The sequence below is a fragment of the Passer domesticus genome, chromosome 15 (assembly GCF_036417665.1).
Source record: "Passer domesticus isolate bPasDom1 chromosome 15, bPasDom1.hap1, whole genome shotgun sequence".
Taxonomy (NCBI): Eukaryota; Metazoa; Chordata; class Aves; order Passeriformes; family Passeridae; genus Passer; species Passer domesticus.
The window spans coordinates 5,627,473-5,655,301 of record NC_087488.1 but is presented as its reverse complement, the minus strand read 5'-3'; the positions used below and the strand labels follow the sequence as shown (position 1 = coordinate 5,655,301).

At 43.3% G+C, this 27,829-nt stretch overlaps 2 long non-coding RNA genes across 2 annotated transcripts in view; one reads left to right on the top strand and one right to left on the bottom strand.

Annotated features, from left to right (window-relative positions):
- The first annotated feature begins 256 nt into the window (after positions 1-256).
- On the top strand, positions 257-9,670 carry LOC135281449 (uncharacterized). The gene is made up of 3 exons (XR_010348090.1): positions 257-393; positions 3,824-4,011; positions 7,814-9,670. It is a non-coding gene; the product is annotated as an uncharacterized LOC135281449 (long non-coding RNA).
- A 7,683-nt stretch (positions 9,671-17,353) lies between these two features.
- LOC135281386 (uncharacterized) overlaps positions 17,354-27,829 on the bottom strand; it is a 270,224-nt gene continuing 259,748 nt past the window's right edge. The window contains exons 8-10 of the long non-coding RNA XR_010348041.1: positions 26,408-26,491; positions 22,959-23,485; positions 17,354-19,564 (exon numbers count right to left, since the gene is read on the bottom strand). This is a non-coding gene — a long non-coding RNA (uncharacterized LOC135281386). The remainder of the gene's footprint in view (positions 19,565-22,958; positions 23,486-26,407; positions 26,492-27,829) is intronic.

Here is a 27,829-nt window from a genome sequence, read left to right as displayed (position 1 = left end):
CCCTGGTGGGTGGAGGGCGAGTTTCCTGCAGCAAGGGAGTGAGTCCATCTCATTCCCTGCATGGCCTGACACTCCTGGCCCTGCCACCCCACAAGGAGGGGGATGAGCAGGGCACTGCTGCCCTCCACCACCCCATCCCACAAGCATCCATCACTTTATACAACACTCTTAGGATGTGGGCACCTCAGGGTCTGATTAAGTCATGATTAGGAAAACAGTAAATGCTTCTGCAAGATGCATCATCAAAGCCAGGCAGAGACACTTCCACCCTGTTAGCAAACACACCTGCAATATCTTTACCTTAAATGAGCTATAAAGTTGTCTGCCTCCCCTTCACTGTTTACTTTGTGCTCCTGTTTTCTGCACATGCTGCAATATTTTGCTCCTTAAGAGGTGTGTGTGATAAGCTCATGAATAACAAATGAGGATTTATGTTTGTGGATTGTGAAATGATATTAACGTGACTATTACTTTTAATCTTTGCTTTTGAATGATGTATTGAGCTGCAGGTAATCCCAGAGGGATGTTATTTGGGTTTGAGCATTGAAAATGTCTCCTTCTTTTGTCTTTCCTCCTATTAAGTGTGGAATTGAATGTAGAAAAGTGAAGGAAGTAGGGCAAACACAGGCTCTCTGATTTAATGCCTTATTTTATAGTCTGAGACCCCTACCAGCTGTATCTTCTGTGGGGAGGAGGGAGAAAAAATATGAAAAACTCTGAAATTCTAAACAAGCTACCTTTTTTGAGAGAAATTACAAAAGCCTCTCCATGCTAAATCTTGATCTCCAGTAATGAACACTGAAATTTGCTGTTTCCAGGAAACATTCATTCACTTAAAAACTCAAATCTTCCTTACTGTTTGGAAAGGAGCAAATACATTTTCTTTGCAGCTTCTGATTACCAGAACTGGGAGCTGGGCTGAATTTTGCAGCCCAACGTTTACAATAATAGTAGACAAAAGCAAAGTGCTTGCAATTCTATTGGAACAAAATTGAATAGACTGTCTCTCCAAATTTACCCTTTTTCAGCTGACAGTGATAGGATGCTATTTCTTTAAGAGTTTAAAAATGTTCTGCAGGGCTGTAAATGTGACAGTAAAAATATGATGTCTGGGATGGCTTCATGCAAATATCCCCCCTCCCTGCAAACATATTTGTTAGTAAGCAGAAGATCCTGCTGTCTCTTTAAATCCACTGTTCATTTCACAGCATCAACAAATGTTGGTTATTATATTTGCATATCAGTAACACTGCTGATAACTTCCATTCCTACATTATTTTTGTACCTCTGATGGTAGAACTGGCTAGACATTAAAGGAAACTTGGGGACAGAAGGAGAAATACCTGATACTTTTAAAATTCTCATTTCCCATTCAGATACACTTCTAATAAACATATTTCCATGTTATCCATCAAAACCAACTCTGTCCAATCTGCAGGGGTGTTTCAAACTTCCTAGGAATTGTACCTGGGGCTTGCACTGGACCTTCTGTAGGCAGCAGCAGAAGAGATGAGGGAGCAGGGCTGCTCCTGGAGGGGGACAGGAGGAGGGTGGCTGTGTCTGGAGGGGGACAGAAAGAGGGTGGCTGAGGACAGGAGGAGGGTGGCTGCTCCTGGAGGGGGACAGGAGGAGGGTGGCTGTGTCTGGAAGAGGACAGGAGGAGGGTGGCTGCTCTGCTCTGCACTGTTGGGACTGGCACAGGGCTGGGGAGAGCCAGCTGCAGAGGAAAGCAGGGTGACCAGTGTGGGTTGGACCCCCATCTCTTGCAGAGGGCACTGCTGCCCAGTCTGTGGCACAGCTGCAGCCTGTGGACCTCAGGAGGGGACTGCTCAGAACAACTCTCCTGAGCGAGTGGAAAGCTCCCTTCTTCTCTGGGAATTGCTGGGTGCAGGAAAACCTTCTGCAGGACAGGTCTGACTGAGTCACTGAGCCACAGCGTGCTGTGTCACCTGCTCCTGTCCCCAGTGGGGGCAGGAATGCAGAGATGTCCCCAGGTACTGCTGTGTCAGCCCCCTGCCTTGCACAGGGTCACACTGCAAAGCCACCAGGCTCTGCTGCAAGCCTGGGCATGCACTCCCACCTCCCCTCCTGAGGGGTCCTCTAGCAAAAATGCTGTGGCTGCTCAGCTGAAGGTAATGCAGCTTTACAAGAAATGGGGGGAAAAGCCTACAACTTGGGAGGCTTGCAGTGGGTAGGACTTGAAATGTGGTCCCTGCCATGGGGCTGAGCAGAAATGAAAATTCTGTGGCCCAAGGCTGCCTGGGGAGGAGCAGGGTCCCCTTTCAGGAGCAGAGTGACTGCAGGTCTGCAGCCCTTGGGTACTCACAGCTCAGGCCAGTGAGGGTGGATAAGGGTGAAGGTCAGGTCCCTTTTGTCCTTTCCAACCTTTACTCTGAGAGACATTTTAAATTTCAGTGGGAATTCTTATTCTTAAAGCTCAGACAGCACTGTCCTTGAAAGCTGGTAGACCTAATTATGAGAGGCTTAGAGGGATGGTGAATAGATCATCTTCGCTTCTTGAGTTAATCTTGATATATAATGCATGGCAAATATTGTCTTGTTTCTTTTAAAAACCGTCAGTGAAAGGAAATTCCAGAGACGGGAAATGCAATCTTTCAAAGGATTAAGAGAGAACTAACTAACATGAACCAGATCATTAGCTTTGTATTTTCTGTTCCACCTTCTGATGCCCATATTTCACTCATGAGGATGAGTTGGAATGACTCCAAAAACTAAGTGGAAATTAATTTCTCAAAGGCTGATCTGAAAGTTAAAATGCATTTCAAAATCACTTGCTTTACAGATCCCATCCATTTGCCCTGAAGAAAGAAAAAAAATAATGCTTTATGTAGCAACAGAAAGTACAAGTTGAAATGAATCTGGGTGAGGCACTGCAGGAGGCTCGGGGGAGGCAGCCAGAGAGCCAGGCTGCTGTGAAATGGCACATCAGCCACTGGGAAGGTGCTTAACAGGTTTGAAAGGGATGCTTAAAGCTGAGGATTTTTAAAGGAAGCTGGGAGGACGATGCAAGGAGGATTGTACACACTGCAATTTCTCCTGAAATTTTAAGATATCAGAACTAGGTTTTTGAGGGCACCCCCTATATTACGAAACTTACATTACAGAAAGATCAGAAAAAAAACTTCAAAGATTTGATTTTATTTTCAACATTATGTTCTCTAATACACACAATTTAATAAGCTATTTTCATATTGAGACTAATGCTGATGAAATGTTAAACTTCTTTTCTTCCTCTAAAGCATGATTTTTATGATACATAAATTGTAATATTTCTAAAATAGTAAACCTATGGAAAGTTTAATTACTGCAAGATTTTTTTTTTTGTGACAAAAAACTGCATTGCAGAAGGTTCCACAGAGCTCTTTTGCAACTGGCTTTAACATGAGCATTTTCCATTTTATTTCCATTGCAAATAAAAAAAGAGACAGGTAATTAATTGGGTGTTCTGAAAGATTCTCTTCTGAACATATCTGAGCTCCAAATAAACGCAGCAGAACTGGGAGAAATGTAGGGCTGTTGTGAGGTCTGATTCTAGGCTCAGCCTCAAATAATGTCCCTCATTTTAAAGCTGAGAAATAAAGGGTGAAGCAGTGGTGCTTTGAGTCATGAATACACTTCAGATCTTTGCTGAACTATGACATGAGACTAAGGATGATAAATATTGTGAAAGTGATTAAAGCACAGCTGCACAGAAATGCATTTGTATTGTTAATATTGGGTAATTAAGGTCCTTACATCCTTCCTAGCTATTATTATAGAGGGGTAAGAGGAATCACAGTGACATTGATACCTTCATTTCCAGAAGTGCTGAAAACCCTCTTCTGCCACTCTTTTCCATGTGCCATGATTGCATTGAGCATCTCCAGGCAGCCACAGGGCAGCAGAGCAGTGGCACAAGTCAGCTGGTTTCAAACCTCTCCTGCAGAGCAGTTTGGAAGGGATTTCTCTTGGCATAGCATGGGGAAGAAAGGATCAAGTACTGCAAATAAGGTATGAATCATTTAATCCTGACACTTTGTACTGTGATTCACATTGCAAGTGAAAGTATGCCTTGGGGTAAATAAAATGCTGACTCTGCAGGAGGAAGTGTCAAAATCAGTGTGGATTTTAATAGCACTGGATGTTAGCACTGACATTTCAGCATGACTGACTGGGGAGATGAGTTACCACGTGCCAATCTAACTGAGAAAAATGCCCACTAAATCAGAGCTAAAGACTGAGTGGGAGTGACTGGTTCCTGCTTGCCCTGGGGAAGGACCAGGGAGCAAGAAGGCAAGGTGGCCAAACTCTCTGGAGAAATTCTTCGCACCAGTGCAGAACTGAGGTTTCCAGAGCTGCTGTGTAAACTTCTTTCTTAAGGTCTAACCTAATTTGAAAAATAAAATGCAGTACCCACAGAAAACTGCCCTTTTTCCCAGTCTTCGAATGGGTATTTTCATGCTGTTCAACCTATTTGCACTGAGTTAAAGCAATAATTGCTAATGCTGCTTTTGGTTCAGTGTTGTTCTGGACAAATTATGGCAATTATCTAGATCCCAAATATATGTAAAACTCTCCGGTACTCTCTGTAATTGCCCTTGAAGTTCAAATACCTGATGTTAATATGGCCTATCCCATTAAGTATTATTCCAAGTAAAGTCAATGGCAAAAGTCCCAGTGACCTCAGGGATGAAGGTTCACACCCTTCGATTTGGTTCATCTTAGTTCAGAGGGAAATTTTGTTTTCTTTTAATTCACTAGGTGGTAGCAGTGTACAAATTGTGTTGTGTGGGTTTAAGTTTTTTTTTTTTCCCCTAGTTCTAATCAGACTTGCTTCAGGACCTTCCTTCAATTCCCAACCCATCATTTATTAGTCTTGCACTGAGTTCTTGAGGGGAAAAGAGACAAAAGGTTTTAAGCACCCTTCTGAAGGGATGCCAAGACTTGTGCCATCCTGCAGATGTTTTCTTGTGATGGCAGAAGTCACACTGATTGTGTTGGAAGAGAACAGCTACTGCTGGTCAGAGAATGACATCAAGGCTGAGCTTAAACACTTTCATCCAGCCAACATATGCAAAAAGAAGAGCAAAACATTAAATCTTCACTAGTTCTGTATCCCTTCCACCAGTTTTTACTGAATTTGCTGCAATGTGTCAGGCAACATGATTAAATGAATGTCCATTATTATTGCAGTCAGTCCTGGGGAGGCCACTGTGTTCAGCAAGGGGTAATCTAGCTGACAATAGACAAGAGGACTTGGGCTTCCAAACTACCAATCTAGGCAGAGTTCTTGCTGAGTGCAATCCATATTTTTCAGCAGTGGATGTGTAGATTAATGAGAAGCTATCATTTGAAACAGATGTCGCTGTTTTGTTCACTTTTATCACTGCACATTCTGGGATTAACCTCCTGATCTACATGTTGCTACATGAGCATTAACCATTTCTTGGGAGACACCGAGGAAGGATTACAAACCCTTCTGTGCAGTCTTTCTCCAGAAGCTGTTTTCTGACAGGCGTATAACCTGTCTGAAAACAACTGTGACATTTCACAGTTAAATATATAACCTGTATAATCTGTGACATTTCACCTCACCACTGCCATGCCCTGCCTTCTCAGTGGCCATGGCCAGCCCTGGGTGGTGCTCTGAGGGAGCTGGTGACACCAATGTGACACTGAAAGCCTCCTTCCTGCCAAAGTGCTCCTCAGCATCTCTCCAGAGAGTCTGTGTGCCCCTGGCTGCCCATCTACCACTGCTCACCCCTTCTTTCACAGTTTGCTCTGCTGCTCAGGATCTTCTGGGGACTGGGGCACATTGCAGTACTGGGTTTACCCAAAACTAACTCCAGAGAAGGGGCTGTGCTGCTGTGGGTTATCTCTGGTTTGGGATCCCAGCTCATCAAGCACACAGGGGGCTCCTCTCCAGGCTTGTCTTGTCCTGCCTCTCTGAACAACCCTGGCCAAGCAAGCTGGCTGCCTCACCCAGGGCAGCAACTTGAAACCAGATCAGCGTTTTTAAAAATGCAGCTCTACATTTCATCCCTAATGTTCTACTGCAATAGATTAGGGATGGAGGGATGATGGAAATTTGAAGGGCTCTATCAGAGAGACATTTTTAGCCTAAAAATGTGTGATGCTAAGTAAGATGAAGATATTTATGTACTGATAGATAATGGCCAGAAGTAGCAGAGATATGATGAATGCAATCCTCCAGTGAGTAGCAAGAACCAACTGCAGTTATCCAATATCTCTGTCTGATCCTAGTGGGATGCAGATAGGAGCCTTATCAGGAAGTAAAACAGAGTCCTGACTGAATCAGACAGGCTGACACTGGCATCACTTTGCAGAAGTTGCTCTATATAAAGCTTGCAGCAAATGTTATTTTCTGGTAGTACAATGAAATAAATCCAGGGGACATTTGCAGGAGAGCTTTCAGAATTCCTCCAGGCAATGACTGTGGAAGAGACACTGTGATATAAGTACACTCTTGCTTTGTGCAAAGCATGGTGAGACAGGCAGAATTAACATTGATGGGAGAAGGAACACTCAGGTTTCATCAAGATGTTTAAATGTCTGATGTCATTTTGCCAATTTGAGTAACTGAGTGGCAGGAATATACTGGGGTTTGTATGTTATTTTTGGCAGCAAATGAGATACTGAATTTTAAAATGTTCATGCAAATGCAACAACAAAAAAAAGACATTGCCATACCTTAATGAACTGGCCATTTTCTAAGTCTTTGTATAATACCTTAGGTAATAGGAAACTTTAATACTGCCACAAAATAATCCTAAAATATATGATAGAGATGATGATAAAACAAGACAGACAAGATCAGATTTCCATTTTCTTTTGGTCCTTGTTATTTCATAATTGCTAACAAAACTTTCAGAATAATGGTCTCAATCTAAAGCTTCAGCAAGGAAATGATTCACACCTGGAAAGCAGCAAACAAAACATTCCAGTTCATGCTGCAAAGATGTGAATGAGAGGAAAGCAGGGTATATGCTGATTCTGTGTCATCCTAATGCTACAGCTATCACTTAGGAATTAATAAAACATACAAGGCTCTCGTGCAGCTCCATCCCTGCTGGCTGCTGCTCTGGTGATACATTGCAATAATATGCCAGTGATAATATTCCAGTAATAAATGATGGCAATATCCCATCAGATCCTCATCACTCCAGTGATGCACTGTGCCCATCCATCAGCAGGCAATGGAGTTCAGACATTAGTGGAAGAGGCAAATTTCATTGTACATGCTCTGAACACAGGGTTTGACATAATGCAGGACATGCATATGGGATGGAGAAGGGACTGCATATGGAATGTGTGCTGCATATGGAATGTGTACTGCTCTTACTCCTTGAATACTTAAAATCTAAAGCAATGTGAGTGTGCAAACCATCACAGAATAGGATCACAGGTTCATTTAGGCTGGAGAAGACTCCCAAGACCATGGAGTGGTGGAACTGCTTGGGAATCAGCTCTCCAGGTTTTCACCATCCTGCACTGCCATGCGTTGGGTGATTGTCTCTTTGTAGTATTAATACAGCAAAATGATGTGTAGGGTCCTGGCATGATAGGTCAGGGTCAGGGGGCTTTCAATTTAATTTGTGACTGCTTCTCAGCCTGTCCCTAGGACAGTGATTACTGCCAGAGGGCAGTAATCTATTTTGGGAGTGCCAATCAATTCTTCTGCAATAATGGTGTGATATTACACCTGATATGCATGCAGATGGACAAGTAATTGGAGGAAAAAATTAGAGATACTTCTCATCCTTAATTATTCTTTATTTCTTTTATTTGGCAGCTGTCTTCACAGGAAGCTTATACAGATGTAAATTATCACAGCAGTGCCATTTTCTCTGGAGCCTTCTCAGATGGCATAATTCATAGATAACCCTCCAGTGAGATTCCCTGATGCATCCCAGCTCCCAAACACTGATGTGAGGTTGGGAAGTCATGCTGAATCACCTGCCTACAAGCAGGTTTAAGCAGAAGGGAAGATTTTACTTTGGAAGCCAAAGGAGCAATACCAAGAGGGTTAAGGGAAGTGACTGCATTTTGGGTAGCAAAGTGCAGTTTCAGATGTTCAGTTTTGATGACAACAGACCAGAGAATTAAGCAATGCACTATAAAGATTTTTCTTAGCCTTTCTGATACTGAATTTCTCCAGAGGAATTCAGTACCAGCCAGCTCTGATCAATAAGTATGCTATTGATGGAAAGCAAGGGAAGGACTTAGAGAATCATTAAAGGTCAGCTGACTTGTCCCTAAAGCTCACATGCTCAGCATCTGAGGCAGTGAAATGCACCCAGGAAAGAGGTTAGGTTTTGTATGGCTGGCTGAAATTTGTATCTCCTAGCACTGAAGAATATTAATTTCTAGGGGCTGGTCATGAGGAAGCAAATTAGTAACTTCCACTGTTCTTTGATGCAAAACAAGTTAAGATTGTTCTATTTGAGTTCAAATAAAAAACCCAGCCGAGAAAAACATCACTCACAAAACTTGGAGCACTACAGTTTCATCACCCAAAATGTTGCTATTGTAAATTTGGTTCAGCTACAAAGATTGCATCTTTTAGTACATTATAAATAAACTTTTCAGTATACTGTTGCAAGAGTCAAGGCCGCATGCTGTAAAAAAATGCAATTAGAAGAAAAGAAAGTGAGGAGAGGTGAGGCTCTCCAAGTGGAATATACATGTTGTAACCCCGAGATCACCTAGAGACACAGGGGCAAACTGCAGGTCCTGCTGGGCTCGGGACATTTTGTCTGCTTTACTTCCTTCCAGGAATGATAGTGGGACTATATCCTGAGATGGGAAAAGTATCCACCTGTGATATAAAGATTGTTAGTGATGAAAACTATCACAACCTTCATTGAATTGTTCCTCTGCTTGGGAAGCACCATTGTTAGCAGCCTGAAATATATGTCTGGAACATACAAAATTTAGGTTACCTAAAGTTGAAGCAATTTTGCTTCTACCACAGATTTCCTTGTTCAGCAAAGGTTTCTGCTTTCTGGTGGCTTTTACCTTTCCAGTTATTTACTCTACAGCCAAGTTATTATGTGCCTTTCTATTCTGTTTGACCTTTAGTACACCTATTGATTTATTTTCTTTTAAACTTCCCAAGTCCATGGTTTTATTTTGTCAGCTGTATAGCAATGTTTTCCTGAAGCCTTGGTGTATTTGTTAAATGCTCTTCCTAAGTGAACTAGGCTAATAATCTCTCTAAGATTACTTTGAGCAGATATATTTTCCATCCTTGATCAGCATTAACAGTACCATGCACCTTCCAGTCTCTGTTAATTGAATTAAATATGAGCTTTTCCTTTGTTGTCCCATACTGAACTCAGCCTGTCAGGTTCTGTTGTCTCAGCCACCTTGCCCATACTTTTTAATAAACTAACAAGGAACTGGCATTTTCAAAGTTTTCTGGAATTCTCTCCTGTCCATGAATTACTGAAAAATGAACATTACCTGCCAAAAAAGCTTTGCAGCCAGCTCTGTTAAAATTTCTCAATGCAAATTACCCAGAACTTCTGATTTAAGTATGTCTAACTACAGTAGCTGTTGATTAATACCCTCTTTAGTTACAGTAGGGATAGAAAGTATATTACCATCATCATCTAACAAATACTTCATCCTTTCCTCCAAATACAGAATAGACATCTTTATTGATTTTTTTTGCATTGTTGCTAAATAAAAAAGAAGTATCTGTTGTTTCTGTTTGGGAGCAGACCTATCGGTCTCTTTCAAGTGGGTTTTTTTCCACTCCAGAAATGTTTTGCAAAAACTGTTCCCTTATTAATGTTCTCAATGACACATTTTTGTTTTTGTTGTCAATTATCTATCCTTTTTTACTATCTCATTTGTCTTTTTTGTCCTTATTGGTAAGACTTACTTTTATGGCTGCATTCACTTCCTACTGCAGAGGTTTTTGATTTATTATGCTGAGTTTATTCTGTTGTGTTTTTATACAGATACAGCCTTCTTTCTCTTGTTAAAATAAGATATCCTTAAGTTGTTCTTACAAAACTCTCATATTTTCTGCCTTATTTCCTTCTTCCAGTTGATCTTGCTCATAATGCTTTTTGGCTTTAAAAAGCCAACTTTCTTAAGGCACCACTGTATTCTGTACTGGTTCAAACTTCATTTTCCTTGCATATAGCAATATTACTTGAATTATTACCACTCATATGTCAATAATGAAGCCAAGATTGGTACTTGGTGGAGGTATTTCCCCTTCATTCAAGACCACATCAAAGCTAGGCAAAAATTACACATAAAACTGATTCATTCACTCCTAGCACTGAAGTATTCCTTTCTGGGAAAGGTTCCTCATCTTTCCTACGGGAAAGACCTGGCTGCAGAGTTAAACCAGGAGAAATGCCAGCCCCACCAGAGGAGTTTTATAGCTCCCCGTGGGATATGGCAAATCACTCCAGCTGGGCCCAGGCACAAATTCCCCTCCCTCCTCCTTCCCCCATGGCAGGGTTCCCTGGCAGCCCCTGAAATGAGGACAGGCAGCTGTGAGGTGTCCCCTGCCAAGGCAAAGAACATTAACTCTCTTCTGATCACCCGTCTGATGGGGGATGTAGGACTTAGGAAGGAATCATTCTCAACATGTGGGTTCTACCCCAAGGTAGCCTGGTGTCAAGGGAAATTCTCTTCACTGAATTCTGCACTGGGCTGGCTTCCAGTCCATGCTAATGGTGGAGAAAAAGGATCAGAGCTTGGCTTTCCAGAAGGCTGCATGGTGCATATTTCTGTTCATATTGCAGCTATTCTCTCATCTGCTGGCCAAGAGCACAACCTGCTTTAAGAATTTGTATCTGTGTGGAGCAGCTTTGGGCTCTCACTCTTTTGAGGGAGGGAAAGAGCTGATGTTTCCCATTTCCCCCTCTCCTTATGGCCAATATTGTGACTGAACAAAACCCCTGTTCAGTCTGGAACCCTGGACTAAAACATCTCCACATTGTTTTCCTCCCTTGTACTTATTGCTGCTGTAATTGAAGCTGGTTAATGTGCAGTGGCTTTGTTGGGTGGTTAACAGACCCAATTAGGGCTGAGTTCAATATCTGTTCTGTTTCTTTGCAAGGACAAAACTGGCTTACATCTTAACTGATTAGAGAGGAAAAAAAAAATCTTTCAGCAGCTCTTTCCTAGTGCATCATCTCCTCTGTCTCTGGAAGTGCTTGGATTTACATGTGTGTCCTCAGCAGCAAGGCAAACACCCAGAGGAGCTGCTCAGTCCCTTCTCTGTGGGACACTGAGTCCTGTCACTCCTGGGGTCACACACCCAGTTCCCTGAAGGAACACAGGTCTCCTGACCCCTGGCAGTGCCTCAGTGGTCCCTGGGCTGAAGGAACACAGTTCTCCTGACCCCTGGCAGTGCCTCAGTGGTCCCTGGGCTGAAGGAACACAGGTCTCCTGACCCCTGGCAGTGCCTCAGTGGTCCCTGGGCTGAAGGAACACAGGTCTCCTGACCCCTGGCAGAGGCTCAGTGGTCCCTGGGCTGGAGGAACACAGGTCTCCTGACCCCTGGCAGTGCCTCAGTGGTCCCTGGGCTGAAGGAACACAGTTCTCCTGACCCCTGGCAGAGGCTCAGTTGTCCCTGGGCTGAAGGAACACAGTTCTCCTGACCCCTGGCAGAGGCTCAGTTGTCCCTGGGCTGAAGGAACACAGGTCTCCTGACCGCTGGCAGAAGTTCAGTGGCCCCCAGAGCTGCCCCTGAGTCGTGGTGTGCCCAGCTCTGTGCTCCCCTCTGTGTGATGGGGGGTCCTTGTCTGCTCACTCTGCACAACAGGAACATCCCACTTAAAGTGTGGAGTCAGGCTGAGCATCCAAATATGTCAAAAATATTAACAAAGCTTCTCTATAGCTGTTCTTCCCCCTCTTCAGCCAAAAAAAAAAAAAAGAAATTCATTCTATTTTGGAGCTTAGGCTCTAGGCTTAAATAGTACATATACATGAACTTTCTCCATGTGATTCTGTACTTTATAAAACCATGGCAAAGAAAATATACTGATTTCTTGCCAGGTTCCTCCCCCTCAGTTCTGCTCCTGACACTAGGAGCTTGTTGTAGAGCCAGGAATATTCCATCCCTACAGCTAGGCTTTGACAGTAGCTTCCTTTTGTGATTGCAAGTCAGCCATACAAGGAAAAAAAATAAAAACAACAAAAACTGAGGAAGAGTTACAGCAAATTAATAAGTCTGTTTTGCTGAATATGTTATTTCTATTAAAATTTTAAAAGAGTTTTAAGTGACAGTAAATGTGGTCTTATTTTAGAATGGTTTCCATAACACTACACAACAGTTGCCAATGGCACTTATGCCTTGTCGTGCATACACACAGTTATTTAGCTGACAACAGTGTTTAAGCTATTAAACAAGATAATATTGCAACTGTTATGCAATGGTAAAGCTCTCACTTGAAAGAAGTATTTGGGGTTTTTAGCTGAAAGTTGACTTTTTCCATATTCATTTATATTTGCTTTATTAGAAATGTATAATTTAATGTAATATTCAAGGCCTTTAGGGTATACACTCAGTTACCTATAAAACATTCATGCACATTGAACACTTTTTTGGTGCCAGTTCTTGGCTTTGTACATCTGCTGTACAATACTGAGTATTCTAACTAACAACATGCCACTGCCTTAATTGAGTTTAGGTGTTCGAGTCATTTATTTAAATTTAGTAGTGTGAATAATTTATTTCAATTTACATTTTAATTATTTTACCCACTTTTTTGGGAGTAACCTCATTTTCTACCTCCTAAAAAAATAATCGGCATATGTTTACTGCAGCAACATTCACACTTACTAAATTCTCTGAGAAGTTTAGTTCCAAACTGCGAAATACTAATGAATTATTCATACCCCAGGCACTAGCTGGAGCTGAGTTAGGATGTCCAGATTTAAAAGAGACCTGGCCTTCTAGAAGCCAACATTCCTTAAAGCTCCCTAAGATTTGTTCATCTTCTATGGCAAGTTGGACTAAGCTGGATTTAAGCATTGGTAAAATGTGAATATTTCTGCTGTCAATATAGATTTATATGTTTCTTACATTGTTATTCTTATATATTATTATCTCTAATTGACCAGTTTATTGGGGCATCATACATGGCATGGGGTTCCTTGTGCTCTCTTCCCCATCTAGGTAATAGACAGTAAGGTCTGAGACAGGCATTCCATTTCCAGCTGGTGCTCCCTGTATTTAGGGCTCTCACAGGTGGGGAAATGGAGCACAAACACCTCATGTGGGCACCCTCAGGCATTCCCCAGTGTGCCCAGAGCTCCACTGGGACTGCTTGGGAGTCTGCTGGGAGAACTGCAAGGAAGTCCAAGCTCTAAGGACTCATGTCCTCAGAAAGAAATGGGGAATTTGCTGGAAAAACAGCAACAGTTTAGAAAGCATTATTTATTTATTTATTTAGCTAATTGCTCATTCTCTGAAAAATCTGCTTGCTTTAAAGGTGGGATTTTAGAAGGGCTTAAGATCTGCAAACATACCCAGCATCGGAATCCAGCTCTTACAGAACATCTCTGTCACTGGCACCTGCCTGCAGGGGTTTCAGAGTTAACAGGACAAACACTGTCCCTATTTTGTAGTTTTATAACCAGAAAAAGATGCCTTCAACAAAGGCCAATGAAAACCACTCGGAATTAAACATGTGAGGAGCTCTTCCTTGGTGGCTGAGTCAATTTGCCACCGCTGCTGTGTGCAGACATGCATCTACACGTGCACCTGTGACTCCTGGGTTGTCTCTTTTTTTAGAATGATCCTTTCCAAATACAATGTAAGCACAGGCAAAAATATATGCATTGTTTCCAGCCTGGATGTCTTTACTGCTTGGATTTCTGCATATAGCTACATTTGTATTATTCACACTGTCTCTTTAGAGTCATGCATATCTTTTCACACACACAAGTGTGCCCTGAGATGTTACAATCTCTTTTACCTGTCGATCTATAGCTATATAAATGTTTCTCTAGGTAATAAATTTCACCACATTTTACTTTAAAATGTAATTTTTTCCAAATTCAGTTTTACTGCTAACTATAGTGCATAATGGCCTGTCCATAAATGAACACCTTGAGAATGGAAAGTGGTAAGCAGAAAATATTTTTAATAATAAAAATCTTTAGCTACAACAAACTACATGCATATCTTTGTTTTGAATATCAATGGAGATGCTACTCAAAGTATTTTTTTTCCAGCTGTAAAAGTCCCTTCAGCTGAGCAGAAGTTGGGTGCAGAGGGTTCTGCAGTGAAGCAGTGACCTGGGGAGTCGTGATTTAGATGTGGTGACAATAATTTTGGCCAAGGCCATGAACTGGAACCTTCCAGAGTTAAATTCATGGTCTGCAGCACCAGCCAAGTTGGTGTCAGTGCTGCTGTGCCACTGGGGACTTCCCTGCTCCAGAGGGGACACAGAATCCCTGTGGAAGGTGGCCAGGTCTGTGCTGGGGGAGGTCTGACGTGGGTGGCTGTGGGTGCAGTGGTTCCCGTGCTCACACTCTGCACATCCAGCTGGAGCAGCTGTTCAGCTCAGCAAGGTTAAATCCTTGTTGGACCAGAGCCATCCCCGAGGGCTGCACTTGGGGAAAGACCTGGGGAAGGATTGTGACAAGCTCAGAAGGGAGCTGTCCAGGGCCACGGCAGGCGCTGTGGGGACAGGGACACAGGGAGGGGAGCCCCTGGCTGGGGCTGGGGGCACTGCCCTGGGCACTGGGACACAGAGGGGACTTCACGTGCCAGGGGTGCAGGGCTGGTTGGAGCCAACAGGCAGCAGAGCAGGAGCATCCAGGAGGTGTCACACCAGAAATGAGCTCCAGGGACCACGAGCTGCTGCAAATCCACTGCATGACAAAATCTACCCCCCAGACATCTTTAACTACTCATTCCTCAGTCCACAGCCTCAGTAACACAGGCATTTTTCTCATTCAGGCCCTTACAAACCCTGTTCTAAAACACAGCATATTCTGTGGTAATGCTGGTATGACAGGAAAAGCCAGCTGTGGTGAATATGCAATATACACAGCTTACTGTGTTACAAACCTGCATATGGCCTGGAAGGTATACAATTAAAAAGACTTTTGGACAACATGACCTCTATTTTGAAGGTTTAAGGTCTTCCTAAAAGCTAGACAGAATATAAGCAAAATGTGGAAAACTAGAATCAGTTGGTGAAAACAGAAAAAAAAAAAGAAAAACAATTTTTTCCACACAATATATTTATAATTTTCTTGAAAAATGGTTCAAATATATTGGTATTTTGTGAGCAACTCTGAGACTTATAGTTCTTTGTCCCATTGCACTCACTATCCAATACTGCACACAAATTTGCAAGAGGGAAGATCAAGAGTGATGGACATAACTGAAAACAGTTTTGGCCTTGTTTGGCTGTGAAAGGCTTTTCAGGGGCAGATTTATTTGAGAAAGGGACTTATTTGATGGCTCTGAACCTATCCCCTCTCCTCACCTTTGTGCTAGAGGCACAGTGGATATGCTGGCAGAAGTCTCATGCCATACTTTCCCCCTAAGCCTCCACTGCTGGAAACAGGATATTAAATGCTTGGCAATAAAGCAGTTTCTGCTTGTTGTTCAGTAACCTTGTAGCCTTCAGCTCTGCTCGAAAATCTTACAGGAGCCGCGTACCCAAGCAGGAATCAATGATTTGTATCAGGGAGGTAGGAGGATATTAAAGATACACCGGAGGAAACAAAAAAAGAGGCCAACCTTGGAGCAGCCAAATGGGTAGAGACCCTTTGGTTCAGCTCCTAGCCCTCATTACTTGTCCCTTCCCGTGGCTGAATTTAATCTTTCATGGTCCTTGCCAGCCCCTCCTCTGGCCCTGCAGGCTGGCTTTAAACGTGACGAGTGGCTTTTGTGCTGAGGCTCTGCTGGGCAGGGAGTTTGGCTGGGGGGGGAGATGAGGCAGGTGGGGAATAGCACTGCTTCTCCACCCGGGCTCTGCTGGGCCTCTGGCAGGACACCACCCAGTCATGGGACGGGGTTTGTAGGCACTGACAGAGCTGAGGAGGTTTCTTCCCACCCCTTTGTTATTATTCCACCCCCTAACTGAGGGCGGCGTGCTCCCTGCATGCTCCCCTGCTCCCACCTCCTGGTGATGTCCAGGAGGAGCTGTGCTGCTGATCCTGATGGGGGAGAGGGAGGCAGCAGGGGAGGGCAGGGAGTGGGGCCAGGTGAGTGCTGAGCTGCAGGTGAAGGTGTCTGCAGGTCTCTCGGGTGCTGCTGGAGGTGCCGGACAGGAGCAGGGCTTGGCAGGGCTTGCTACTCCTCCCCTCTTGCTCAGCCACTTCTAATGGCCTCCCCTGCCTTCTCTATTCCTTCCTCATCTCTTAATAAAAAGCGTTCAGACTTTTGTTAAACTTGTAACACCCAGGGAGCTGTCCCTGCAGAACGAGCTCTGCCCCTTGGCCTCTGCTTTTCATTGAGTGGGCAAAGCTGCAGTGCAGGATTGGATGCTGGCCAGCTAGCTCTCATTGTAGATAACATCCCAGTGGGCCTGGGGATCAATCCTCACACAGGCAGAACAATTCTCCTCTTCAGGGGTACAGTTTTCTGAAGCTCCTGCTGAGCTGACTCAGCCTGCTCACACGGGGACTGTCCTTTGAGCAGCCAGGTGAGGTCAGGACTTGGATGCCTGGAGGGTCTGTCAGGTACGTTTGGCAAGTGAGGAAGCCCAGGCTGTGAGTACAGGAATCAAAATACATTTCAAAGTCCCCAGCGAAGGAGACAGTCAGGTCTGGGAGTGCCAGGAGTGCCTGGTGCAGCTGCTCAGGCAGAGGGAGAGCAGCGGGGCTCAGGCCATGGACACTTCTCGGGTGGCAGGGCTGCAAGGAAAGGAAACGTGTGTGGGTTTTTCTTTTCCTCTGAAGTACATAACTCTTTGAGAAGTCTTCAGGGAGCCTTGCTGTTTACAGATTCTGAGTCAGGGAAGAATTACCTTGGTTTTTCCTGAGCGCAGTGGATCAAGTGAGTCAGATCAGTTTGGCCAGGAGGATAAAACACCCTGGAAGGGCAGAGGAGAGCAGGCTGAGAGACTGCAATTCCAAACTGGAAGAAAGAGAAGGTCCAGGACCTCATGCTGGTCTCTGAGAGCTCACAGCAGAGAGCTGTGAGGACACTGAGCCATGATGCAGAACTGCTGTAACTGGGACCAGATTCAGCTCAATTTGAAGGGCTGAATCTGGTCCCAGTTACAGCAGTGCAATGCCAGAACAGCCTGTTAATTCTGAGATGTGGTGAAGAACCAACAGCACACATCCAGCCTCCATGTGTAGTCACCCCTCCATCTCTCCCTGAATGCACTTGGTGAAGCCTTTCCACACCCCTGCACATGCAGGGCTGTCCCCCAGCCCTTCTGCAGCTGAAGGGCCCCCAAAGCCCCTGGAGTGGCGGTGGCTCGTTCTGCAGTCTGAGCAAAGCATCTCTCACCTGGTCTGAAATGACCACTCATTCTCTTGTATCACCATAAAATCCATATGGAATATTAGATTCTTCCCAATTAAATGCCAAGCTTCCAGATTAGTCCAAGTGTAATATGAGAATCTTTAATTCTGAGTGTTCTCCTGGCCCTAGCAGAGGGCTGGCAGACAGGATCAGTGCTGTTAAATCCCTCTGCTGTGCTCTCCTAAGAAATGCCACAGCCTTCAGCCCCATCTGAAGGGGCATTATTGCCATTGCTGTCCTTTAGGGGTTGATGTTAATGACGACTGAAAGAGCTTAATGAGCATGTGCCTTGAATAAGCTCTTTATACACCTTATAAAATAATTACATTTTATTGAAAATTCCACAGGGCCAAGCTCACAGAAGCAGTCAGGGGTGCCAATTTAATAGGATATGGTACAGTGCTTTACTCAAATAAGGCCAGATCCTTCAGAAGTTCACCTTCATGGCCACAAAGGACAGCGGGGCCTCGCTGAGCACAGGATACCTGCTGTTATCCACCCTGAGGCTCTGGGGAAAGGCACTTCAGCCTGAGGATCACACAACACCTCTGAAAAGGAGTGGTGCTGTTTGGCAAGAGGAATAGGATTTGTGTTCTAACAGCACGGAGACTCCTGGTGATCCCTGATGAAAGGTGGCTTGTCAATAGCCTGTTAAACTTTCTTTAAATAGGGATGGTGAGCTCCTTTTCCCGGTCTTCTTCCCATCCAGCACAGATCAAAATTGTTGACCTATTAAGGAAAGAAAGAAATTCCCAAAGGAATGCCGTGTGGTGTCTTCTGGGATGCAGTGGGGCCTCTGCCTTTAACAACACACAGCAGTGGAAGCTCTTAATGTGGCTATAGAAAGTTCTTAAATAGGAAGGAATGACAAAGAGCCTATTGAATCTGGGTAGGGTAAGTTTCTCATCATGTAAGCATTTTGTAAGAGGAAATGGCTGAATGACTCACAGATAAATTGCTTGTAATACATTTCATTAGAAAATTAAAATTTGTAAATTTATTTTTCATCTTTAAGCAAAATGCTTCCACATCTATCACTGAGGAAATATTCTTTGGGTCTGCACTGAATACAAGAAAGCACAAACAAAATACTCCCATTTAATGTGCTCTGAATGTTATAGAATACATTTTCTGCATGAAATTTAAACCATTGTGAAAACTTTTTCATCCAGAGACAGTTTTTAAATATTATATTATTTATACTGCAAAAATGCTTAAGGATCTCATAATTTCAAGACCAGACCCTTCAACAAAATGTGATTTTTTTTCACTAATGGGCCCATGGAAACTCTTTTCAAAATATTCACTAGATGCATGCAAGACCTGTGTGTCAGGGACTGCAAGAACAAGGGGTCAGTGAGCATCCTTGCTGCCCATGGCTCTCAAGGCAGGGAGTCTGCAGCTACTGATGAGATCTGAGCTGCAGCCTGGACCAAAAAAACCAGGGAAGCCTTCAGCATCCAGATCCCAAACTCCACTGGTGGAAAAATCCTGCATTTTGTGTTAACACAATATCAATGCAGAAAATCACAGGATGCTTTGGAAATGTGAAATTCTGGTGTATTTTTTTCTCTGTCTCATGGTTTCTGAGTCCTTACAGCAGACTACTGCCATGTTTTCCAGCTTTTCCTTTGTAACTGTGGAGGTTAACAGTGTATTTTAAAATGTCATATGCCTGAATAATTATCAAATTCCTGCTATTCCTGTGACATTTCCAGGCTCCTGTCCATGGCTGCTCATTCCTACTCAGCCCCCCAGAGCTTCTGAGCCTGCAGCTGAGGAACACTCCCTATAGAATTGCTTAAGCTCCTGGCACGAGTGCAGGGTGGGATGAAAAGTGGGGAATTTTCCAGACTGGGTCAAGTCCAAGGAGAACAGAGTGTTTTTCAGCCTGTGAAGATGCATTTCTGGAGGTTTCACCCATCCCTCTTCTGCAGCAGGTTATGGGACCATCAGGGCTCCCTGCAAGCTTCTGCCCAGCCACAGCTGTAGCTGGCAGGAGGAATCCACCCCTGACGGGGAGAAATGTCCAGCACAGTCACACATTTTGCCCAGAGCAATTGCTAGCTGTGCCTACAAGGTAAATAAACAGCAGAGAAGGTGGCAAGAAGTTAAAAGGGTGAAAAGAAGAAAGGATTTTTTTTTAAAAAACACCAAACCTGTTTGAGCAAAGCAAGGCCCAAGCACTTCCCCATGTTTTACCCCTACAACAGGGAGCCAAAATAAAGCAAGGGAGGGTCCTGAGGATGTCACCCTGCTTGCAGGGACATCTGCCACGGGCAGTCACTTGTGGAGCACTGAGGAGGAGCTGTGTCCAGGCTCAGTTGGGCTCTGAAGCCAGCCCCTCCAAACGTGTGTGTTCAGTGCCAGGGGTTGCACTCTGGTGTCTGTCTGTAGTTTATAATGAAATAATTTCATTAGGCAGGTGTGAGGTGTGAGGTAAATGTACAGTGTAATCCTGTATAACACAATCATCATCACATTTTGATTCCCCTGCCCATCACCTTCCACATTTATCTTCAGAGACCTCTTAATGAAACAGCTGCTTAGATTTAATTAAACAACAGCATTATATAAACAAGTTCTTTTGTTTTGTGTGCTGAACAGGGCATTCATCTTCAAAAGCTTTTCTGCCAGAGCTGGCCTGGCTGCCCCTTGACTTGTCTCTACTCCAATTACCACTCCAGTTTAGCTGATTAATTTGTAGCCACTGGCAAACATGCACAGTTGGCAGGACATCATTCCGTTTCAGTGACAAGCACTATAAAAAGATCATTATTTTCATTAGCATAAATAACTGCATGTTGATAGAACTCTGGTTTCTGAAAATAGGTTAAAGTCTTAACAGTCTGTGTCTTAACAGTGGCCCTGAGTGGGCTGCCCCCTCCTAAAATTCTGAATGGTGCAAGACTTTATTCATTACCCAGATATAATTGGAGGGAAAATTATCACATAAGTGAACAATAAGCTATCAGTGTATAATGCTTAATGACTGCACTCAGCCCAGTAATAGTCTGGAATTATTTTTTTTCTTAAAATGAGACTTTTTTTGGTAAATGCCTGTATAAACACACACTAATTTTTTACCAACTCATACATATTTGATGGTATATAAGAAAAGTCAATGAAAGAAACAATCATGCACAAATAAATATGTTTCCTCCTGCATTCCCTAGGGCATACAGATATTATTTTTCCAGTCACTGGCCTGGGTTGGCTGCTTTGAAAGCTTTTCTGGCTGCACCCTACTAGTCAATCACGTTCCTAAGAGTTTTTCCCTTACTGGGTCTTTGAGAGTTGATATTTTATAATATGGTCCTTTGAGAGGAAAGGTTTAGTTTTGTGCCATTCTCTTTTCTCCACCATGATGACACCTGGTGCACACCAAGACACCAACAATAAGAAAAGAAAGCAGCAATAATAAGAAGCAGTGTTTGAAAGGTAACACTTTCAATAGGTTTAGTCCCTTAGCCCAGCACAGCAGCTCTTCAAATGAAAAAGTGTATTAATACACAGGATGTGACCATGTGGATGTTTTTAACTCACTGTCCTAAAGGGGAGGTTTGAAATGAGATTTCTGCTTTTAGATCTTGGGGAATACTTGGTTTTATTTCACACAGAAAACACCACAAATTTAAAAAATATTTATATATACACACACACACATGAACACTCAGAACCCTGTCTCTGTAGCAATGGTCAAGGGTAAACACCAGCAAGTGTTGGCCAAGCATGAATTTTAGTCACTGTACTGCCCATATGTGTTCAAGATTCTGAGCATAACAGCCCTTCAAAGGTAGCACTGTTCTATTTTTACTTAATTCACTACTGATAGCATTAATGGTAAAATAACTTTTTCTTTGTATTATACAGGAAAACAAAAAATGGGCATGGAAGGACAAGAGAGGCTTTTTAATTTTTTTTTTTACCATCAAGAAGCCTTGCCACTGCTTTGAAATGTTGCCCAGAGCATTTTTGTGCCCAGCTTGTCTATGTCTTTCAGTCTGTGTCAGAAGATGACTTTGAAAATTAGCTGGTTTATATAACAGAGAAGGGTAATAAAAAAGAGAGCAAATGATTGCCTCAGTATTGAATATTTTCCAGGAAAAAAAATGTAGAGGATTGAAAGGTGAAAAGAAGATTTGGACTCCTGACATGCTCTGCATCCCCAGAGCTCCTCACAGGTGTCCCCAAGCTCCCAGGCAGAGCCTTGCCTCCTCCTGGGGCTGGATGGAGAGAGCTGAAGAACCTCTTACATTGTCAAAGGATAACCAAACTGAAAATGCCTTGCAAAAAGCTGTGTAATGTTTGCTGAAATTTCACACCCAGAGTGGGATGCAGGGGAGAGGAGAGTGGCAGGTCTGACAGCACTGCTGAACACCAGGTGGGGAATGGAATGGTGTGGATGGTATGGAATGGAATGGTTATGTTTGGATGCTAAAATGGATTGTTGGAAACAGATTTTGAAATCACTCTTGAGAAATGCTTTTTTTGCAGCAAATAGGTCACAACCCAACAAATAAAGGCACACTGAAACATGCGTCTGCTTTGTCAAAAACAAGTAAATAAAAAAAGAAAATTAAAAAAAAGAAAGAAACAAGCAGGAGAACCCTCTGACTTCATCCTATGGAGCAAGAAGTCTGGGAAATGCCTCTCAGGAGCAGTGATTTAGGAAGCCACGGTGTTTACTGATGGTAGCAGGAGCCAGAGCTGCAGCAAACTGTGGTTACCTTCTGGGGAAGGGAGAAGAGGTGAAGGGCTGTTTGCAGTAGACAACGACTTGCAGAGAGGAGCAAACAGTTTTCAGTTTTGTTTGTTTGCTTTAAGTTACTTGAAGGGTATACAAATTGTGTTTTGGACCCAATTATTTAGGGTGTTGCTGAACAGGATGCATTGTAGGAGCAGGACAAAAGGCACTACTGGGCCAACAGAAGTCAGATATTGAGCTAGAGTAAGAGCTTACTTATTTAATCTCTAGGGAAAACTGGATATTTAAGATGCAATGCAACTGCTGGCAAATTATTGTGGCTTTTTTAGAATAATGCCATTGCATTTCTGAAAAGCTGCCCAGTTCAGCTGGGTTGTATGGACACAGGGGAGGAGCTCTGAGCAGAGCAAGGGTGCATGGGGCAGCAGTCAGGTGCCTGCCTGCAGGTCAGCTCTAAATGTGCTCCACCATCCTTTAGGGAAGTGCTGCTTTCCCCGTGGCAGCAAACTGGCAAACAACAGCTTGCCTGAATTTTCTTAATGAAATAAAAAGGCACTCTTTATTTTAGACTGGTAAGCACCTCTGAGTTTTGGTAAACATGAAAATTCTTTCACCTGAACCAGCAGTTATAAATGGTTTTAAAATACCAATTACTAGCTATGAAAAAAAAATAAAAAGGAGGAAGAAAGAGATCAGAATAGCTTTTCACAAAAGATAAAAATCATGATCTTGTATTTAATTGACTTCAAGACCATTTACCTGGAATAGGGGCTGCAATGTCCCGTTAAACTCCCAGACTGGCCAGTGTACCCTCAGAAGCTCCTGCTCCATCCACAGGCACAGTTAACAGCTGGTTTGGCAAGTTTGGCAAGTGACAGTGGGACTTTGTGCTCCTCAAACCCCAGGCAAACACAGGAGCTGCTTCAGCCCATGCTTGAGATGTGTTTTCAAACTTGGAATGATTATTTCTGTTACACCATCATTATCGCAGGAATTGTCCCAGAAAGCACAACAAAAGCAGGTGTTTTTCCTTGCAAGAATCAGTGCTGAGGACTCATTCTGATGTCCTAGTCCTTTACTGAGCAGAAAATGCTTGTGCTTGCATTTTCTTCAGCTGTTGCTGTCCTGGCTGCCAACATGGCTAAACTCACGATGGATCAGACTCACTGCTTGCTTGGAGCCAACCATCCAAAAGCTTTAAGAGTCATCCATGCTGCTCTCCAAGTATCACTGTTGGCTGCCCTCCAGTAGCCTTATCTGGTTAATCTAATACTGCAGAAACAAAACTGTAAAGATTAAAGCAAAAAAGCAACGTGTGTGGACATATTTGTGTAAAACCACTGACAGGGGAGAACACATTTTTAACGCAATGCAGGTGACCTGGAATATTTTCCATTCCTGTGTCCATTTCCCTACATGTCATACAGCACATTTAAAAACCTCTTAGCTTTTTGAGCCTGGATTTTTGGGCTGAAGGATCACAATGAAGCTTTATAGCCCTTTCTTATGAAGTGTGGCATTTCTGACATTATTTGATGCGCAAGAGCAGCTGCATTAGTCAAAGGCTACGCTCGAATAGTTATCACTTTAAGCCCATGCCCTGGGAGTATTGTATTCAGTTCCCTCATTATTTCCAGCCCTCCAGGTTATACCAAGAGTTGCTATTAGTACATTACAATCATAAAATGAAGGTAGTCACTTTCTATAAGGGTCAAGCTTTCCTCCTAGGTGCAGGCAAAGTTCATTGCTCAGCTCAGGTGGACAGGCAGTGCCCCATGCTGGGCATTTTGGCTTCCCAAAGGTTTTGTGTACAGCTCTCCCTTTTGGGTCCAAGGCTCACTTGGACAGCCCTAAAACATGTAAGGAAGTCTAGCAGTACAGCATCCATGTGCTGCAGCCATCAGCCTGTTCTTCTTACACACAGGCCAGGGTAACTGTGGAGAGTTTGGGTCAAAGTCATGGGCGTTGCACATTCCTGTAAGAGAAGAGCATTCTGAGCATGAAATGAAATAGAAAAGAAGGGGGAGCACTGATTACTAATTACTAATTTAAAGCTCCATGTCTGGGGAGCTTTGTGGCTCTGCTGCAGCACATGGCCACGTTTCCACACCATGCCTTTCATTTGTTAATAACTTTTTCAAGAGCAGTGAGATCCCTTTTACTAAAGCAGTCCTTCACAGGGGTGCCTCATGTCTGATCACCAGTAATCAGTGCCATGGAAGTCATCAGTTTAATGATAAGGTAATAGGATAAAATCTTAATGCCTCTCACTGATGCTGCTTTGCTGAGGGGGCCAGGAAAGAACTTCATTGGCTGTGTGTGTTGTCTACATTCTATAATGCTTTCAAGCCTGGTCTTTAAATGTTACACCTTCCCCATAAATTACTCCTGTTCTTACCTTAATTGCAGTCCTAACCAGCACTAGTAAAAGAGCAACATCACAACTGCATCCCAAATAATTTCTTGTCATCTTAAATTGTAAGAGTTTCAGCAATACATTAAAAAAATTAATAAGGTATTTTCTTGGAAGCTTTCTGAGGAAACACCAGGTTCCCAGAAGCCTCAGGTCTATGGCATGAAATCCTAAAATTGCAAGAACCTTTCTTTGACCCTGCCTTTTTACAGTAGTATGTAAAGAAAAATTAAAATATTCAAATTACAAAATATTCCCCTGCATACGTTTTATTTTCTGAGATAAAGTAAAAAAATATGATGTGGTAATTGGTGTTAACCATGCCATTTGAGGACTTCAAATGCTTTGGTGTTAGGCAGGGTATCAGACAATACATGGACTATCAGGATGTTATATTTAACATATTTATTTAGAAATAACTTTCTAAAAGGCATATATAGACTACAGATATGTCCAGTACACATGGAGATAATGAGCAGAGATATGTGAGAGGTTTTCTTTCTAATGTGTGGTGTTTGGTAAAGCTTCTTATTCAAAGCATTGTCAGTTTTTGAACAGCCAAGGCAAGGCCACTAATGCTGAGCATTTGCTAAGCTGCTGCTGCAGTGGCCAAGTAGGTCAACAGGACAACCACTGGGCTCCAAAGCTTACCAAAGCTGTGTGCCTGCTGCTGAAGGGCCTGTCCTGTGTGAAAGGCACATTGTTAGTGCTGAGGACATCTCAGCCTGCTGGGAAGGGGGCTCAGCTGCCAAGTGCAATCCCTTCCCCAAAGCTGCACAGCCCAGGTGTCACAGAGCTGCTCCTCAAGGGCCAGGATTGCCCAGCCTGGGCCTGCACTGGTTGGTGCTAACCGAGAGGAACTGTTGGAAAAAAGGCAGGGCAGGGAGAAATGACCAGGAGGACTCCATCTTATCAGAAGGCTAATTAATTACTTATTATACTATGCTATTCTATATTATATAACACTCCATTACATTACATCTAAAGTGAATCTGCCAAGCACTCAGCTGCCCTCCACTGCACTCATCTCGTGACTCTCAGCCGACAGTCCCAACACTCACACACTCTCCTGGCCCTGACAGGCCAAGGAAACAAAACCCCATCACTCTGGGTAAACAATCTCCATATTGCATTCTACTTTGGCACAACACAGGCGCAGCAAATGAAATAAGAATTGTTTCTCCTTTCTCTGAGGTTCAGAGAATGTGAATCTCAGAAATATTCTTGGGAAGTTGTGCCTTGCTTTTCTCTGTGAAGAGAAATGTGGCTGCAAGGAACCGACAGAGCATCCACAATTTCAGTACTGCCTTGGTTCTCCTTCTGGGAGAGGAGCTAAAGCAGCACACAGAGGACTCTGGCCCTGCCAACGTGTGCGTGGGAGAGGAGAAACCCAGCCCAGCCAGGCTGCAAAACCACCCAGCAGCAGCAGCATGATGTATGAGCACCCTGCTCGCTTGCACGAGGCAGCAGTGCAACACTGACTTGTTTCCATGGCAACCCGAAAAAGAATTACGGCTTTAAAGCTGACTGAATGGTAGCCCCATGAAAAAGTAAAGGGCAGACCATATCTTTCTAAAATATAATTTAGTACTAAGTCACCTGAACAGTATTAGCTAAAAGGATTTCAGCACTGGGCTTGGGAAGTGACCCATTTGGGATACGGAGTGTTAGGTTTTCCTAATGGTGTGCCTGAGATCTGAAGGGCCTGGTGGACACACCATGGTGTACAGCATGAAAGAAGAGGAAAATACCTTTATGCCTGAAATCTCTTACCAGAAAAACAAGGATCTCTTACCTCTTTACAAAAGCGTCAGTTTTCTATCAGATTATTGCACTCCCCTTCACCTCTTGTGAAGACACGGGGACACATGTTGAGTGCCTGGAACAAAAATACATGGGGAAGGAAGGAGAAATATGGTGAAAATTAAATAAACCCTTGGATGAGTAGGAGGAAATTTCTGTGTTCACACTGGAGACACATCAAGTTAGACTAGGAGGCCAGAGTCTGCCTCTAGCATGATGCATTATCCTGCCCTCAGAACACTACTCAAATCTAATCCTGAAATCCCAAAACATTTCAGAAAGTTTTTTAACAGAAAAAACTCCCATAACAGAAAAAACTGCAGGCAGAGTTGAGAAAAATGCTCAGGATTTGGTTGTTTCTGTGAAATCAGGGCTGGGGAGAGGGGAAGGGGGCAGTAATTTGTATATGCAAGATTATATTTTTTGCACACCACAGTTAAATAATCAAATTTATTATGGTTGAAACATTGCAGAAAGCAGGAATATAAATTTCTTATCAGATAGTTTTCTTTACAAACAAATATAAATCAGATCCCAGCACAGCTCTCTGTGAATGATACGTACATCATTCACAGAGAGCACTAACCAACTAACATTTGGAAAGTGTGGTTGGAACAATGCAGAGAGGCAGATCTGGAACTCTCATAGACTGACACCAAACACTGCACTGTTCAGGCTTTAGTCAGGTAAACCTCATTGTAAATTGCAGAAATCAATATTTTACCAAGAAATATGGCCAATATAGTATTGAGAACAGTGTCATGTCATGAAAACAGACTTCTCCCAGGAGTGGGAGCCATTGAGCTCCTCCCAAGCCACACGTGACTCTGTGAGTTGTGCTGAAATCTGGGTGCCCCTGCTCTCTCTCAGTGGTTTACAAAAAGTAGCTGTCTGTAAAAACTCATTAAAAAGTCTTGTTCAAAAAATAAGTACAAGAATTGACCTCGGTTTCTAGAAATGGCCACAAGAAGGAATTATTTCTGTGTTTGGGTAAATGAGACCTTCGATCCACAGCCCTTTTTTTCCCTTTCCCAGCAGAAACCTGCAAAAACCCATTGCTTTGAGTCTTAACAAGCCCAGTGTCCTGATTCTCAAGAATGATCAACACTGTTAATCCCTTAGGCTGGGATTTTCAGAAGAATCTCAAAAGAAAAACCTCAGTGAAAGAAATAAGCACTCTTGGCAGCCTGGCCAGCCCTGTCTGTGGGCCCCAGCAGGGGAGAAGCCCAAGGCTGGAGCTGAGTCCCCAGCGTGCAGGATACCTTGCCCTCTTCTGGGAACACTCTCTTAAAACATCCTATTAAGGTATAGGTTGAAACAAATCACGAGTGTGTTTAATAACGTATAAAACAGCTTAGTAAAATTGTCATGAAAATTTAAAAGCTTGGGCAAAAACCCTACACCTCTGCCATTT